The 19,236-nt window shown below is 32.9% G+C and overlaps 1 protein-coding gene across 1 annotated transcript in view; it reads right to left on the minus strand.

Annotated features, from left to right (window-relative positions):
* Window positions 1-19,236, minus strand: part of LOC118179282 (ras-related protein Rap-1b-like) — a 207,261-nt gene that overhangs the window by 33,807 nt on the left and 154,218 nt on the right. The window lies entirely within an intron of this gene.

Here is a 19,236-nt window from a genome sequence, read left to right on the forward strand (position 1 = left end):
CTTACACTCACACACACACACACACACACCAAAAATAAATAAATAAATAAAAATAAAATTTAGAAGAAATCTGAAAGCTTTCAAATTTTATGTTACGATCGAAGGGGCGTGTAAAAGCGCAAATTGTAATGGCCAAAGTTTCGGAAGAAATATCTCGGAAACTGCACGACTGGTTCACGATCTGCCGTTGTTTGTTAGTATTTATGCAAAGTGGATAAATGACGGTGAAACCAGCGAGGTGTTGGGCTTCCACGCGTCATCTAAGAAAAAGGACGTCTGAAACTGTCCCGCTCAGTACAGCAAAATCCGCGCCAGATAGTGGCTAAGCTGACAGCCCAATACAGTGCACAAGAACTTCGAGACAGGACCATGGATAAGTGGAAGCCAGATGTCTGGTCGGATAAATCACGATTTCTCATTCATCAAGTCGATGGCCGTGTCAGGATACGCCGTCTTCTAGGCGAAAAGTTGCTCCCCCTTTTACAGAAGGTCGCACTCATACTGGTTGTGATGGTATTATGCTTTGTAGGACGTTCTCATGGGAGGCTCTGGGACCTTTAGTTGCGGTCGAACAGAACATGAAAGCAGCGGACTAGTTGCATCCTTACAATGGCGTCTGTCTTCCCAAATGGGAATGGAATCTTCCAGCAGGACAACGCCCATGTCACAAGGGTCTGATTGTGTTGGAACGGTTCGAGGAGCATAAGGATGAATTCTAATCTATGTTCTGGCCACCTGATTCGACGAATCTTAACCCGATACAACACATTTGGGATGTCATGGAGCGGCATCTCAGAGTTCAAACACCACCATCTCAAATTTGCGTGACCGTTGCTTAGACATTTAGTACAACCTGTCTCCAATCATCTACCAAGAATTCGTGGCATCTATGCCAAAGCGAGGTGAACTGTTTTTCAGGTCGTACAATGAGTAATTGAGTAAATGGTCATAATGTTTTAGCTCTTCAGTGTATACATATCTCTAAAGATACAACACAGAAAGTTATCCAAAACCAAATACAAATAAATATAATTAAAATAGAAATAAAGTATTGGTTTAAAAATGTCAAGACGTAGAATTAAAAACAACTGACGTTTTTGCATCGAAAAAATTTAGAGGCGATAAGAATCAATAATTTTTAATCTTGGAAATAATCATAGACATATGAAAGGATTCGAATTACTTGCTAATTAACTTTTAATCAAATTCCCTGATCACTCATCTATACGATGACAAACTTACTCATCAATATATCTGTAGACAATGTGTAGACAATCTTATTATCATAGATGACTGAACTGGAGGTAATAATTCACTTTTGAAATAAAGGTATATTACACTGAACAGGTATACAGTACAGGTTTCAGTATTATATACTGAATATAATACTGAAATCCGAAACATTTTCAGTAACGAAAAAGGTACGTTATGGCCATTTCATGAAAAAGTGACTTTTGTGATTTTGGGAATGTGCACTTTATCATCTGTAAGAATCAGGAATATTATTTCTACAGCGATGTTTATTAGTATGCCTATGGCTCAAAGCGAGAAAATAATTTCAAATAAGACCGATTTTATTGCTTTTCAAAATGTTGCAAAATTACATCGTTGGATGTAAATGTCTTTTATTATTTCCTTTCATAGTTTTGTTCTAAACTACGGTATTGAATATTTTTCAACTACTACTATTTTTAAGTATAATTTTAAAGTGAAACTTTGGCATGAAATTGAACATTTCTACTTCCGAATGTACAGCCAAATTATAGTTTGCAAAATGATTCCTACGCTGAATTGAAAGACTAGACTTTCAATGGAGCAATTCCTTTGAATGCATAGACTCAAACGCGCTAGCTTTATAAAATTCTTTCGGAAGAAGTTTATTTGTTTCCATTGAGAATAATATAGAAAGTATTATTCGAAACCTTCTGCAAAATTTTATACAGAAACTTTCTATCATGAACTAAAATTAAAACTATACTTAGTTCCCCCTTCTTAAGAAACAAAAGAGCGTCTTATGAAATTTCTTTCTTATTACAGACCTTAGTTTCTTCCATTAGTAGTTTTTATTAGAAAACTGTTTTAGAAAATTGAGTTTTTGTCTCAATATATTTCGAACTACATGAATAGTAAAAGTAGATTTTAGGATCAAGGATTTTTATATAACAATATTTAACTAATAGTTAATTTCTAAGACTTTCATATCACTCTCTTTTCATCCACGCTTTTCATGCCAGAATGCAAATGTGATAGCGAGCGTTTATTCAGATTGAAGGACTAAGAAGTACTATTCAAGCGAGGCTTATTGCCTATTTCAGGTCGCATTGTACCGTGATTATTAGCGATTTAATTCTTTTGTGTTGAGTGTTTCTAGCCATTCAGCTTGTCTCGCCGGTTTTATATAAACCAGAGCCTTTCTTGTGTGTTTAAATTATCCTGTGAGCCGTTAGGCTAATCCAATACATTTGAATTAGTTCAATATTACGTATTTAAGTTAAACCAGATGTGTTGGCTTGTGTATACTAAAGCCGGGTCATCGTCATTTGTTTGTGTTCAAAATAAAAGGGCTATTTAAACCCTTCTTCTAACTTTGTCTGTGTACAGTTTAATACAATAGGATTATTCCTCTGTAGTCTTTCTAGAGCTGACTAGTCTATGCTACCAAAAATAGTAGACTCTACAAGGATTCAGACAGTTAACGGTAACTTCATTCAATCAAACAGGTCATGGTATGAATCACGCAGGCTTATAAGCAGTTAATAACAATAGTTGAGTTATCTAAAATTTAAATTTCGAGAATCCTTCAGGAATGAATATAACCGAACTATATTATCAAGTCTCTAAAAGTGATATTTGATATAATTTACCTAATTTAAAGCCGTAAAATGCTCTACTACGTATATAAACTACTACGTATAAAACTACTACGTATATACTATGTACAGCACATAGGTACATAAATACAGAAGTCTGTTTACTATTTATGTAAATTTTCGTATTCCATTATTCCACAACAATGTCATGTCGAATAAGAACAGCAAATACGAAATTCCGTTATAAACGCTTTAACAGTAATTTACAAGACATAAACCAAAAGAAAAATTCCATGCCATATAAAACAGAATATTTTAAAACTAATTCCGAAAATAGTTTATCTTTGGATGAACATGAATAAAGACAATACTGATGAAGTTTCCTCTTAAAAGAGATTAAACGACAACATTAAACTCGCAAAAAAGTTTTTAAAAAATATAAAGTTTGAATGAATTAGGAATGATTCTTTCCTATTATGTTCAAAGTATTTACAGTTTAGCAAAAGTAAATTTGTATAACTGTATATTACTGAATTTTACAAACTTTGTTCAATTAATAAATTTAAAAACTGGTAATACCAAGGGCATAAACAAGTAACCTTGATCTATACTTAAGTTTTAACATAAAGTAAAATGTAATTTAAATACAAAGAAAAATCAATGTAATAAAATTTCATACAAAATTAGTAAATTCTGGAAAAATCCCGGCATAAAACTTCCTTACTCATCATATCCAAAATAAAGCTTACAGAAGCAGTATTCTTTATAAGTTCTAACAACAAAGGAACATGAATCGTGAATTATGGATGGAAAATTATTCATTTTTCAAAATTTATTCATATGTTGTAGTGCATTTTAGCCTTTCTTTTAGATTTTTACTTTCTTATACGAAGTAAAGGAAGTACTGTAATCGCGAAACATTTCGCTTATCGTATTTCAACGAAAATATCCATTTTAACTTCTCTCAAAACCATTTAAACGATGTTTCTGCGTGATATCTATACGTGTGGAAAGAATAAAGGACATTTTTTGCCAGTCTCAAAAGAAGGATGGATGGATGAAGAAGATTTAAATGGATTAAGAAGATATTTTTTCCTTGACGTCTGTACGTACGTACTTATGTATGAATCTCGCATAACTCAAGAAGGAGTAGCCGTAGAACGTTGATATTTTATATATGAGACTATAATTACATGTAGTTGTGCACCTCCCTTTTTTGTTGCAATCGGCTGCCCCAATCATATATAAATGAGTATGAATATATTGCCACTCTATTACCTGCCTCGGAGAGCTTAGTTTTTTTATTCTTTTATGCTCGTAAATTGTGCATTTTTTGTCTTAAAAGTGAGTGAATTATATAGTTTTCATGTTTCGGTTAAATATTTTATGCCTTTAGCTAATCTGCATGCAACTGTTGTAGAATTACCAACAATTTAAAACGTTAAGTGGCGAGTTAAGCCTATCGAGCCACCATTTGTTTACGTTTGAAACTCAGTAGTGAATTAGGTCAGTTTCTGCACATTCAATGTCTTTTTGCCGAGTGGGATCAAAAGTAAACTTTTAGTTGTGTGCACCAAAAAATCTGCCTTTTTACCCCCTGGCCGAATTGCTTATTTTTGCGCAGAAACTCTAATTTTAATTGTAAAAATCGCGTATTTTTAACTGATTTAACTGTATTTTGTGTTTTGTGTTCTTCGGTATTTTACAATTTTGAATGAAAATTTTTTGAGTATTTATGTATTTTTGCTTTGCAGCGAAGTGAGAACTGAACTGATTGAATGAGAAATATATCTCTAATGAATTTAGAGGAAATAAGGTTAAGTGAAATGCAGCAAAAATGTGTATAATTTGATAGGCCATACAAAGAAGTCATTTGGTGTCTAAATCAGATTTTTTTAATTTTCGGGGAGATGGAGAAAATGATGTTTCCATCTGCCACATCATTTTACATCGGATTTGAAAGGATACTTAATATTAAACGTAAATTCCGTATATTCATGTAGTAATATTTAGAACATATAAATTACAAATTAGAGGTTCTGAGGGAAGGTTAATGAAAAATATGCGAGCATGGAATAACAACAACAAGAATGCCAGCCACTTATATCTTCATCAGAACAGAAATGTTGAAAAGGTATGTAATCAACTTTTCAGTTTCTACTTAATTAATATTTTGTTTTTAGTTCTCTATAATTTCTTTTTATTCTTTTTCACTAACTTTCATGTGACACAGGTCTGTATAACATACATCTAACAGGCATTCTAGGTAAAATATGTTAAACATGGATATCCTTAAAAATGATTCAAAAGAAGATAATTAGAGATAAAATTTTAATTCAATAAATTTTTTAATTTTTAATTTACGGGGAGAATCCCCAAGATAACTATGAAATACAGTATTGCTTCAATAAAATCATGTGGATTATGCATACACTTCACATGCATATATAGAAAACATAATTTGTTTTACTGGATTTCAATGTGTTTCTATTTAACATCTCCTCCGCACCCCCAATGACTTTCAAGAGAAAATTTGCTAATTAGAATCGACTAAAGGTGAACTACTAACTTAAGCCAGTACTTTAAAAACGTTTTTTCAAACTGTAAATGACAGCAAGCTGTATTATAAGTCCCATATACTTATAATGGCACTTATAATGTTTACTGCCTTTTAGTTCACATATTTCATTTCAAAGTGTGTCGCGTTTTCGTTTCGGAATATGATATTCGATATACGCTTTTTTATTCTGTGTGATGAAAAGCTAATGACATATTAAATAAAGACTCATGAAAAAATATGTTAATCAGAGATGATAAAAAGTGAATTATTAATTTAAGCTTTAACAGGTTTTATAGCAAACCGTAAGAACCATAACTTTAATTTTAAAATTTTTCATGCTTTCGAATTTATGACGTATGATCACCTGTTTTCAACATACACCAAACGAATAAAGGCAGCAAAAGTGAATTCTCTGGTCTTGTAATCATCACGCAGAAATATTCATGTAATCATCACGCAGAAATATTCATGTAATCATCACGCAGAAATTAGTACTAGCCATAACGCGGCCAGACTTCGTCTGGCTTTTAAAAGTACCGTCAAAGTCCCTAAAGGGAACACTAAATATTAAATTAAAAACCTGCACAGAATTTTACTCTGCAGAAAAACTTTATAAAGAAATTAATCAAAATGTATCACATATAAAAAATACAACGAAATACGCAATATCCCTTAATACATATATTAATTATCCTAATAAATAAATGAATCAACTTCCCGTTGCAAAATCTTAAGAATTCAAATAGTATAAAGGAAGTTAAGAACTTTGTTTCCTGAAAAAATCATGCAAAACTTTTATCAAAATAAAATTGTATATAATTAAAACATAATATAAAAGAATTACGATGAAATAAGCAATAAATCTCATATTTTTAAGAGAAAACAGTCAGCAGTCCAGTATCGAAAGCAATGAATGAAAAACTGTTGCCAAAACCACATTTCTAAAAGAATGAAATTATCATCAGAAAGCTATAACCAATCAAAATTGAGGCTTTGTGTACGACATAATTCAAAATATACAAACATCTTTACCATTAAGACACAATAACACGCCAAATAAACACTAATTCAGAAGTCAAACAACAAAAATCAGCGTTATACCTACAAAATTTTGTAGGTATAACGCTGATTTTTGTTGTTTGACTTCTGAATTAGTATCTTTACCATTAGCTAATAAAGAAAGAGAGGGGGAATAAAAAAAGGAAATTCTTTCTGTTGTGCCTCGCGACACACATGCGCTTCAGAATAAGAGAAGATTGCGATGTGTGTGTTGCGTGTCCAGAAATCAAAGCAAAATAAGCAGCATGAAATAAGCATTATCCCTTAATATAAATATTAATTATCCTAATAAATAAATTATCCGACGTCCCGTTGCAAAAAAAAAAAAAAAAAAAAAAAAAAAAAAAAAAAAATCATGCTAAATTGCTCAGTATTAAAAACAGTGAAATAAGCAATAAATATTTTATCTCATATTTTCAACAGTCAGCGGTCCAGTATACAAAGCACTGCATGAAAAACTGTTGCCAAAACCACATTTCTAAAAGAATGAAACTATTCAAAATGATGCGATTTCATCAAAAAAGATAAAATTAAAAAAATCTGATTCGAATTTTGAAAAAAAGAATCGCTACGAGGCACACTGGCTCTTGTCTAGATGCATTTATGTACCAAATTTCGTAGCCTTGGGTTTATTAGCATACGCGAAAGCTTGAACGAAAGATACACACCACACAGACAGACTCTTTCTTTTATTATATTTAGAGTTTAACATTATTATAACTATAGGTTTTTAAGTAGTTAATAAGAGTTAAGTTTAGGAAAAACAACGATCGAACACAGGAAAAAGAGGATAAACTCGATATTATGAATTATTAAGTGCACTATAAAATGATGATCTGCAAATGAATCGATCGCATATAAAAAGTAGAATAACTTCCATTGTATACAGATTGTCTTATGAAGTCCCATACAGTCATTCGATCTGATCTTTTATAGAGTAAGCATTTGTTATCACAATGAGCAAGTTTCTCTGTATTTCCAAATGTGGAAGTTAATACACTACTGTTTGTGACAATTGCAGCACCATGAAGGAATTATTCAAATTGAACCAAACTTACAACAAATGTAAAGCAAAGTAAGACATGCAAATGATTAAAATTACAAAGCCATTGCGCGTACGCGGAATGAGAACCGCCCGCTTGTTCCACATATACAAAGGACTAAAATGTTGCGTTAAAATCTGTTTATCGTCCTCTGTCCGCGGTGAATATGCCTCATCAACTGCGGAGTGTACCACACCAACAACGAACGGAGTTCGAACGAGGTTGCATCGTCGTTATGCGAGAGGGTGGACTTTCGAATTGAGCAAATCACAGTCCGCACGCAGCATAATACCATAACAGTGATGTGTGTTTGGAGGAAATGGACAGAGGAAAACCAAACAACGCTAAATCCTGGCAGTCAGACACGCAATAGCACATCAGCACAGGACGACAGACACATGGCCGTGACAGATCGTACAGCAAACTCTCGTGTGTTAGCAGAATGTTGGAGCAAGCGTACAGGTGTTGTGCTGTTTAGCTCCACGATTCGTCGCCGTCTGCTGCAGTATGAATTGCATGCAAGAGTTCATCTACGCAGTATTCCCCTGTCGCCGAATCACAGAGCCTCCGACTTCAATGGGCACGGCAACAGAATGCGTGACGTGCGCTGTGGCAACAAGTTGTTTTCTCCGAACCTCGCTACAATCTGGAGTACAGTGATGGAGGAGTACGCGTCAGAAGATATAGAGAGGAACTTTAACTTCCACAGTGCGTTATCCAGCGTCTTACCTCACAAACGCCTGGCATAAGAGTGTGGGGAACTATTGGGTATAATTGTTGATCCCAACTAATGCAGATTGCGGGCAACCTCGGCGGTGATCGCTATATAAGAGACGTTGTGGAGCCAGAGGCCCTCCTAATTCTTTGACGCATTCCGACACCTGTATTTCAGCAGAATAATGTCCGAACACATGTTTCTCAGATTGCACAGGCCATCTTTAGAGCACAACAGGTTTCGCTTCTTCCATGGCCTGCCTATTCCAGGGATATTTTGCCCACTGTGCATGTCTGGGATTTTATCGATTGGGTGAGGCACACACTAAAACTGAAATTTGGGGTCAAGTCGAAACCATATGGAATGCCATTTGCCAGGATTACATTCAGAACCTGTATGATTAAATGTCACGATATTCACAGGCTTTTATCTCTCAGCGTGGTGGACACACAAAGTACTGATTTCCGATGTTTGTTTTGTTATTTTGTCTTTGTAAATTTGATAGTTTATTTCTACCACTATTAGTAATATGTGGAATAAATTTCATTCATTTCATGGTGTTGTTGGTTTCACAAACATTAGTGTATATTTTTGGTTTCACACTTTTTCTAAAGCAGACAGATAAAAATAATTGCTGCAAAAGTAATTTGAAATTCTCAATAATTTAGAAAATTATTATTATTTAAATAGTGATCTTACTATAGAAAAATAATGATTGCTACTGTTATGTCGCGAATTTCAATTATTAATATGTGTTTAAAGTTATTATTATTATAATATTTTTATTTGTATTCATGTGTATTTTAATCTGGATAAAAAAAATATTCTTAGGCTCTTAAGGTGTTGTTTAACTTGTTGTTCTTGAGTAGGAATTGTAACAAAGGCGAGAGACGGTTGCGAGGACACACATCTGGTTTATGGCATTTTCACTAACAATGCGCCCTTTAGCTAATGCGTGTGAAACGGAAATCGTTTTCCCTGTCACTTTGGTAGTTTTCTTACTTCAAGACAGTAGGGGTGGCTGGTAATTGGATTCTAGTAAAAGCTTAGTTTCACTTTTTAGTTGGGGGGTCTACTTCTTTTTCTCACGTTATGTGTGCAGATGTTTTTCGGATTTCATTGTCAGATTTTCTGGTGTTTGATTCGTCATGGGTGTGTCATTTTCTCAATTTAGATAACATAAAATTCCAGGATTGGTAAGATTTAATTTTATGATTTTCTTGAAAGCCTATGAACTCACAGAGGCGGAGAAACCGAGATTTCCTGGCTGCTTGCACCAGGCTAGAGATCATTCTGTTTCCTGATTCTTTCAAGCTAAGAGTAAGAAGAGGAGTGGGGGGCTTGACCCCTTGCGGGTCCTGTTCTCGCGGGATATCTATCTCGGAAATAAAGCTACATTTTAAATCTCATGTATTAAACATACTTTTGTTTAAATTTGAAGACAGGCTTTTCTTTATATGCCATTAATTCATTTTAGACAGTTAGTTGTTAATAATAATAGCTAGGATTTTAAGCTAGTACTTCCCATTGCAATGGTTTGTAATAGAAAGCTATACGATATCATACCACATAGTAATGATATGAGTTTTGCAGACCTTATATCTTCTTTACGCATCCCGTTTCATTGTAAATTTTACACTTAAATTGCCGCTCAGACTAACAGGGAAAGGTAATATTTCAATATCCTAAAATCTCTTGATACCATTCGGTGCAATATTTACAATTGCGAGATACTCAAAGAATTTAGAGAAAAGTTTGGCATCGGAAGGGACTCGATATTGGATATAGATAGATTAACTGGATTTTCTGAGGCCGTCCTGGGCTACATTAACTCACATAAAATGGAATGTGGAACTTTTGTATAGTCTTCGTGCATGGCTTTTAGTATCTTTTTTAATGCTTATATAAACGTTTGTGTGAGATTTTAATTATTTCGTTTTATCTTTATTGTTTTAGAGATTAAGAACATCATTATTCATTTTATTGATCATATTTATTAAATCAATGTTTTTATTATATGATATTGTGTACCTTTAAAAGGTTATCAATATATTGTGTTTTTGTGTATTGTGCTGTGTCATTGCTATTGGATGCTTAGAATGTTCTCAGAAATTATTGCTTTTATTTTTTGCTCCGATTTATTATTGTGGCTGATGAGATGTTGAGATGCATGATTTGCAGCATGTATATTGTCCTATCGATGTGATTTGTAGTTTGCATTGTATTTTCTGATTTATACCAAATGTTTTATTGCATGATTTCAAAAATAGTTTTTATTATTGTTGTTGTCATTAGTGATAACTTGAAAAATTTTTAACAATGTTTCGTCTTTGTGTCTGATTTTTTTAACACACAGTGAATAGGCTAGACATTGAGGACTATAATGCACATTTAATGTTAGATAGATAATAAATCGTAAAGATAGTACATTGAGAAATTTAGCCAATGTCATTGCAGTGCTCTTAATATGATGATCATTACTTACGACCAAGAATTAATTTACAAATAATGTCTTTGATACCAGTTCTAACTATTATATGTAATAAAACTTGAAATTAATATTGAAATTTTGTTGCTATTTAAGAACCACTGAGAACTAGGGTCTCAGTGGTTAGATCGTATGATCCTTCTGTAGGTTAGTATTTTGTGTTAGTGCTGCAAATTAATTTTGAATTCATGAGTTAAATTTGGGAATTCCTCTCCGATTTTGTACTTTGGCCCTTCCAGATGTTTACGTGCGTTTGGATATAGTCGTGATCATTTGTTTTGTGATGTGTTATTGTCTGTGTGGATTTTATGATTGTTTGTGTGTCTGCAATTGTCTGTGCATTCTTCCTTTTTATAATTTATTATACTAACAACGTTTTTTCTTAGTTATTATTAGTTTCTCTCTCTTTCTTTCTGAAGGTTTGTATTTGGATTTTACCTGATTGTAAACTTGATTGTAAACTGCAAGAAGCCAGGAAAACTCGGTTTCTCCGCCTCTGTGAACCTCTTTCAAAAAAATCATAAAATTAAGCCTTACCAACCTTGGAATTTTATGTTATCTTAATTGAGAAAATGACACACCCATGACGAATCAAACACCAGAAAATCTGACAATACAATCCGAAAAACATCTGCACACATAACGTGAGAAAAAGAAGTAGACCCCCCAACTAACAAGCGAAACTAGCTTTTACGAGTATGCAATTATCTAACTTAGTACACCTCCCACTGTCTTGAAGTAAGAAGACTGCAAACTTTAACAAAGCGATTTCCGTCTCCCACGCAAAGAGTTAAAAGGGCGACACACGACTCCCAACTGCCTCCACTGTTGGAAAAGGCCATAAACCAGATGTGTGTCCTCTCAGCCGTCTCTCGCCTTTGTCACAATTCCAACTCAAGAATAATGAGTTAAATAAAACCTTAAGAGCTTAAGAATACTTTTTTTCCAGATTAAAATACACATAAATACAAATAAAAATATTAGAATAATAATAACTTAAAACACATATTAATAATTGAAATTCGCGACATAACATATATTGAATATTTTTTTGAAAGCCTATGAACTCACAGAGGCGGAGAAACCGAGTTTTCCTGGGTGATTGCACCAGGCTAAAGATCATGCTGTTTCCTGATTCTTTCAAGCTAAGAGTAAGAAAAGGAGTGGAGGCTTGATCCCTTGCGGGTTTTGCTCTCGCGGGCGCTGGCTATTGCGTCGGATTTGGAGACATTTGAGTTGCGAAGAGGTAAGGCAGTAAAAGAAAAAGTTCGGTGCGGCAATACCTCCTGCGGGCGGCTTGCGACTCGGTCTGAGGCGAGGTTTCTCGCCGCTCTACCCAAAATTTAGTTTCGCCGCTTCTTCGTGTATTTTGGAGAACTTGAATAGTCATGTTTGAGACATTCCGGTTGAAGAAATTTGTCATGAGATACAGATTTGTTCCAGAAGGAGGTATCATGCTTCCCTTGTTCCTGAGATCAATGGACGCTTCTGAAAGTGTTTTGACAGAAAAAAGATTGGACACTAAAGATCTTTTCTTTCGGAAATTGTCTCTCACTTAATGGACATATTTAAGGCGGTTCTGAATTAATGTACGCTTCTGAAAGTGTTTTGAAAAAAAAATTGTTTTAGCTCATTTTTAAGTGGATTGGACACTAAAGATTCTTCAATCCAGAAAAACTGTCTTCCATCTGTGAGTGATTTTTAAATTTGTCTACCTCTCTATTTTTTCAAATTACTTAAACGGAAATTATTTATTTTATATATGTAAACTACTAAATGATTAGAATATTTTGAATAATGACTAATTAATTTAAAGTCTGTAAAGGAAGGTTTAAAGATTTGTTTTACCGGCTTAATTAGTGAGCTATTGAACGTCAAAAATAGTAAACTTATAAATTAATATGAGTATGTTAATTTTGAAATGAGATATGTGTTATTTTCGATTTTAAGGTATATTAATTTTTGTAAGCTGTAAATGCGTGTGACATTATGTGTTACTTTACAGAGTAAAAATATGTTGTAGGATACTGATCAGTTATCCATTATTTAATTATATAATATATTCAAGAATTTAATAAATGTGTGTTTAAAATTTAATTGCATTTGTGTATTTATGTAGCGTATAATTTACTGTGGTCTGTCATCCATTTGTTTGAGCCGGGAGGCTTTTAAGAAACATGGAGTTTAATTGAATTTGGAGTTATTGATTTTCCCTTTACATAGGTTACTCATATCGCAAACCTAAAAGTAAATTGTACTGTACTACCACTATACGATTGATTGATAGATATGATATACGATTGTTTATTTGATTCATCTTTTAATTATTATGAATTAGATTTGTTTTAATGTTTATAAGAATGTCGAAATGATATATGAATATTATGAATTAGATTTGTTTTAATGTTTATAAGAATGTCGAAATGATATATGAATATTATGAATTAGATTTTGAATGTTTTGAATTATTTGATTTTTGGGTTTTTTTTTTTTTTTTTTTTTTTTGTAAATTTATTCGGCACCACAGTCAGCAAAGTTATCAGTTAAGTTAAAGTTACAAATTTTAAAGGTATTGAAACACCAAACATAAATTTTCAGATATAACACTACCAAGCACTGTTTTAAACTTTAGTAGTGGAGTTTTAAAATGTCCAATTTTAAAGTTTGACACTGTCGAGCTTTCATGTGCTGTTGTGTATTCAGGTAAGCAGACAAACTTCCAACTTCGTAATTTTCCACTACCATTCTTATAAGGCATATTCTCCCTCCTTTCTTCATATCTTCGTGGTGTAACGGTAGCACACTCGGCGCATATTCGAGAGACGCATATTCCCGGCAAGAGCATTGCTCGATTTTCATGTTTCCTGCTTCAAAATAATCTAATAACTCTACAGTGGCGCCCAAACTAAAAAGTGATGGATGATGATTCTCCTACACCAAACTTTATTAATTGGGTCTCCTAATCCCCAGTCGCCCTTTCAAAGGGGGTATATAATTCCTTCCTCCCTTCAGCATGCCATCAAGGTGTAACGATTAGCATACTCGGCGAGTATTAGAGAGGTGCTAGTTCAAGTCCTGGCCAGGGCATTGCTCATTTTTCATGTACTTCTACCTCAAAATAACCTAAAGCCTCTAAATTGTAGTAGCTTCAATATTTTTGTACTGTTAGAATATCATTTTATATCAATATGAAAGAAGTTTCCAGATCAAAACTGATCAGTATTGACTTAATCAGTTCTACATATTTGTGATTTTTAGTCAATTTTGACACTAAACATGTGTGTTCTATCAAAACAGTTTATTGTTTTCTTAAATAATATAATAAAACTAAATATTTTGAGAAAAATTCAGATAAAACTGAATCATAGATTGTTATAGGATGGCTTGAATGTTTTGTAAAGGAAGTGTAGAAATTCATTTGAACATTTTTTTTTTTTTTTCATTTTGTAAGGCGTGAGTTATTTTTTATTTCCGCGAATTTAGTTCTTTTTAAAGCTTCATTGAAATCTAACACGTAAAAACTTGTTCTTTATTAAATTGACGTGCGAGTCATTTGATTTTTTAGTTGGCTTTTGTACTGTACTAATAATAATCAACGCGTTCCTTTTGTTTAATCAACCTTTTGTTTAAAGTGTTTATTTTTTTCTACATATCACATTGATTCCAAATCATTTAAATAATATGGTTATTCATTTGATCTTCTGTTTATCATAAAGATATTTACAAAACGAATCTAATGGTATTACGTCTTCTGAACAAATAAGGAAGAAAATTGAATTTCCGATTTAAAAAATAATTACCCTAGAAAATTTTAAATTTCTGGATATGTATTCAAATTCCTTTCAACAAAACCAAAAGTGAAAAGTAAAATGCTGCATTAGACATAAATAAATGATTGCACTGTTTACATGAAACAAAATGGACTAATGTTTCGAGATCACGAAACGATGATTTCTAAATAAAAGAAAAGATTTTAAAACATTTACACAGCTGAATTCCTTCTAAACGACCAGTGGTTTTATTGCACATTTCTCATTTAAACTACACATTTTTATAACAATATAAATTCTCATTGTTTTCTTGATACTCAAACTACGTTACTTTTATTTCGATGTTATAAAATTAGTGTAAATGGTATAAAATAAACAGACAATGCCTTATAACGATTTTCATAGACAAAACGGCTTTCGCAATGCATTCTTTAGAAAATCTTCTTTATGCTAGCTGGCCTACCATTTATGTAACAGTCTTACTATACAGTATATATGCAGGCAAAAATACTGTCGCGTTCTACGGGTTCGTGGATTTGGAGTGATTGATGGCAACATTTGAAGAAGAATCAATTTATTCGCCAGTATTACACAGGACAGCTCCAAAGACGAGTTACAGACATCGAAAAACTACGATAAACACTCTGAAAAATTCAGGAACACGGCCTTCAGGCTACAACGGTGAAGACAGCTTCACGGCAAAGCACTAAAGTACAGCTTCCAATACGGCTCAGTCACTCAAGCTAACCTCTGAACTCACGACACTACTACCAAACTCAAGCTAATGGAGATACTCTTCACGGTAAACCGCTACTCCGCGTACAGGCAAGGAATTTAAAGCTTTTAACCTGTCTTCGAGAATATTCTGGAGAAAACCGGTAAGAATTCGTTCTAGAATGTTCTCGCTTCGTCTGCAGCATACCGTCAATTTTGTAGCCAAATGTCTCCAAACGGGCGATTTCTTGTAAAATCTGGTAACCCTGCTTTTCCTTGCCACTCTCTGGCAACCCTAAACTTTCCTTGCGGGGAAGCTATCTTATCGCAGCTGGGAAATTCGCAACAGCATTTTGAAAAACTTCACTATTTAGTGAGGTATTTTCATATCTCTACGGGAGATTATTATACGTTGAATAAAATCAAATAACAGGAACACAAATTTTTAATATAAATACTCAAAGTTAGCTATAGAGTTAAACACTACTGGGAGCTAGAATCAATGTTAATTTCGATTTTTCGTTTTTAGGATTTAATATCGTAATCCTGAAATCGTAATAATTTTAATTATCAAAATTTTATTATCAAGATTGGGAAGATATTCTGTAGTAGTCAATTTCAACATCGATGATATTTTAAAATTTGATAAATGATTTTACAGAATTAAAAATACTAAAAAACAGGTAGTGTAATTTTAAGTTTCGGATATATGAAGAACTTTTTTCAATTGATAAGATCAGATCTAAAATTTGGAATTGGAATCTAGTGCTTTCTTCGTGATTTATGTGGTGTTTCCTAGTACAGCATAGCTTCGAAGTGTTCAGAAATTAACTTTAGATTAAAAAACTTTTCATTTCAAAAAATTTAGCAGTTTTTTTAATTGTAGCACATTACTCTAACGCTTTCTACATTATCAAATAATAAATCTGTATAGATTTAAATGTTATAAGAGAAAATTAGCGTGATAATCACTGTAAAAGAGTATACGATTTTAGGTAAAAAACTGCACCCCCCAAATCACTCCCTTTATACTATCTTAGAAATACTCTGTATCAGCGATTCTCAACCGGTGGTACGCAAGAGAAAAATAGGTGGTACTCAAAGATCAAAGTAAGTAAAAAAGTATTTCTAATGCTTAAATTCAAAAATCTCGTGAAGAAAAAGAACAATTGTAGAAATTTTCTGTGATTGAACTCTAACTGAAGATTTCAAAAATAATACACTTGTAATAGCTTCAAATAAAGATACTAAATTTTTATTCCCTTTTGGCACAACCTATTTGCGTGAATAAGGATTTTCTTCCATGTTATAGTTGAAAAATACAGAACAAAATTAAAAATGGATCCTAATCTACGGTTAAAGCTAAGTGAAATATGATCTGTCTTGTGTAAGAAATTGATCTGTCTTCAACGGGCCCAAATTTCACAATAAATTTTAGTATTAAATATTATAACTTAAATTTTGATACTAAAATACTAAATTTTTATTCCCTTTTGGCACAACCTATTTGCGTGAATAAGGATTTTCTTCCATGTTATAGTTGAAGAATACAGAACAAAATTAAAAATGGATCCTAATCTACGGTTAAAGCTAAGTGAAATATGATCTGTCTTGTGTAAGAAATTGATCTGTCTTCAACGGGCCCAAATTTCACAATAAATTTTAGTATTAAATATTATAATTTAAATTTTGATAATTAAAATGGCAACCTATTTTTAATTTAATATTTTTATGAGAGCATATTTAATACAAATAGCCAACAGGTTGTGCAAATGACAAAATATATTTTCTTTTAATATTTCTGTTGATAAATTGAAAAATAATCGTTGTAAAATGCAGACTAGAGTTTAGACAGTACTAGAGTTTTTCAAGTTTACTTCAGATGGTTCGCGTTAGTCAAAAGGTTTAGAACCGCTACTCTATATGCATTTAATATGATCAATATGGTTATGAGTTAAGACTTAATTCATTTTATTTCTATTACAAATTAAGATCGACATACATCCTTCTTTCGAATTCCATGTCCGTTTGGTAGAAGACGTCAAGAAAACGAACGTAACAGCGACATTTGATTGGAAATAATAGTTATAGATCAGTTTTCAATCTCATTTAAGATTTTCATGATGATCTATTTAACGCAGAGGTTTCCAACCTTTTGTGGACTACCGCCCCTTTACGAGGAAAAAAAATCCAACCCCCATTTCGTAATAGTTAATTATGCTAAATATTAAAATATTGTTGCGTACTATTTGTACCTATGTTAACCGTCTATTTTTTAATCAAGAATCATAAGAAATTAATTAAACGACCATCAAATGTAATATGAAACAGTTTATTAAAAATTATAAAATAAAGACGTAATCTATAAGAAATAAAAATATTAATAGGATGGTTGAGGCTGGCGGAGTTTTAACAGTTTTGTTAATGTTGGGTCCATATTTATTAATATCAGCCCCAAAAGGAATTAAAAATTTCTGTACTCTCGCCCACAATCCAAGGTAGTGAGTTGGCACTGATTCTTGAAGCCAGAACTTTCGGTATCTCTTTCTGAATTCTACTTTTAGTTCTTCGTTAGTATAAGTTTTTCTAGTCTTTTAAATCTGATGATTCTGCTGTACCTGCATTTGTGAAAAGATCTAAAATCCAAATCTATATATTCTTGTTTCTTATTTACACTGGAAGCGCTTCATCATATAAGCATGAAAAAGTGTCCAGTAACTAGAAATTAGTCCTAGTAGTAAGATTAAGTAACTAGTCCAGTAACTAAGTAAATCTTCTTGTTTTGCAGAGTTTATTGATAATGTGAGAAAGCGACTGTATTCACCTATAACAAGATTTCATTTCAGAAGTTTTCCTATAAAATCAGCAACGATGGTTTTCTAATTTAATCTAGTGTAACTCATCATTTTACAATTGTAAACTGACTTAACTGAATGTTTTAAACAGATCTGTCAAACAAACGGTATAATTTTGGGGTGTAATCAGTTTGTCACTCTTTTTCGGGTTTCATTCATTCAAGGGTCCGAGGGCCTCCACCCTTCTTCCCCTACCATCAACTTCTCGAGAGGACTTTGGGCTCGACATATATTTAGAGTGCCCCCATGCCGCAAAGACACTATACATTTACAAACATTTATGGCTTCTCCGGGATTCGAACTCTGGGCTTTCGGTAGTTCAGGCGCCGCTGTAGGAACATTAGGCATTTTTTTGAAAGCAGGAGTGATGAAAAATGAGCAATGCCCTCACCGGGAGTCGAACCACGGAACTCTCGAATACGTGCCGAGCATGTTGACAACTACACCACGAAGACATGCTAAGAATGTGGGAGAAATACCTTATAATATTAATGATTGTACCTTTTTTATTAATATATAATGATTACTGTCTGTGAAATGAAATGACCACTGTTCCAGCTTGTATTAAATATTGTTTACAATAAATATTGTATTAAATATTGCGCATAGTTTAAAGTTTTCGGCTTTAACTCATGTTGCAGTTAACACTCATAGAAAAGAAATTTATAACAGTTAATAGTTTCCTGTTTTGAGATACGTACTGTGAGACTGAGGCACGTTAAAGCAAACTATAGAAAAGACAAATGTCAGATTTTTAAACCGTTTGCTGTACTGTCTTCATAGAGCAGTCATCACTTTCTTAAACATTTATTACTTTCTTGCCTGTGAGAGCGGAAATTTGCTGTAAAAGTGACATTCAAGCCAAATATAGTTTCACTCCTAGAAATGGCTGAAATAGTAAAATCTTTTCTTTCAGGCACGTCACACTTTCATATGCTGCTTCAAAGATGCGTGAAGACATATCATTCAAACAGAATATAGACAGAAGATATGTCTGGTGCATTTTAGACTGGAAAATATTTCAGGCTTTAGAAGATCTCTCGTTTTATTTAAATGCTCTGAACTGTGAAATATATTTCACTGTCCCTCGATAAAAAAACATATTTCTCGATTAAAGTCATTTCAAATCCACATGAGAAATGTTGTAAAACGAAGCATTTCACTTAAGCGATGCCCATAGTTTAAAGTTTTCGGCTTTAATCGTCATATTTTTATATAAGTA

The sequence above is a fragment of the Stegodyphus dumicola genome, chromosome 2 (assembly GCF_044657685.1).
Source record: "Stegodyphus dumicola isolate Sdum_Otavi_A_Nest chromosome 2, ASM4465768v1".
Taxonomy (NCBI): domain Eukaryota; kingdom Metazoa; phylum Arthropoda; class Arachnida; order Araneae; family Eresidae; genus Stegodyphus; species Stegodyphus dumicola.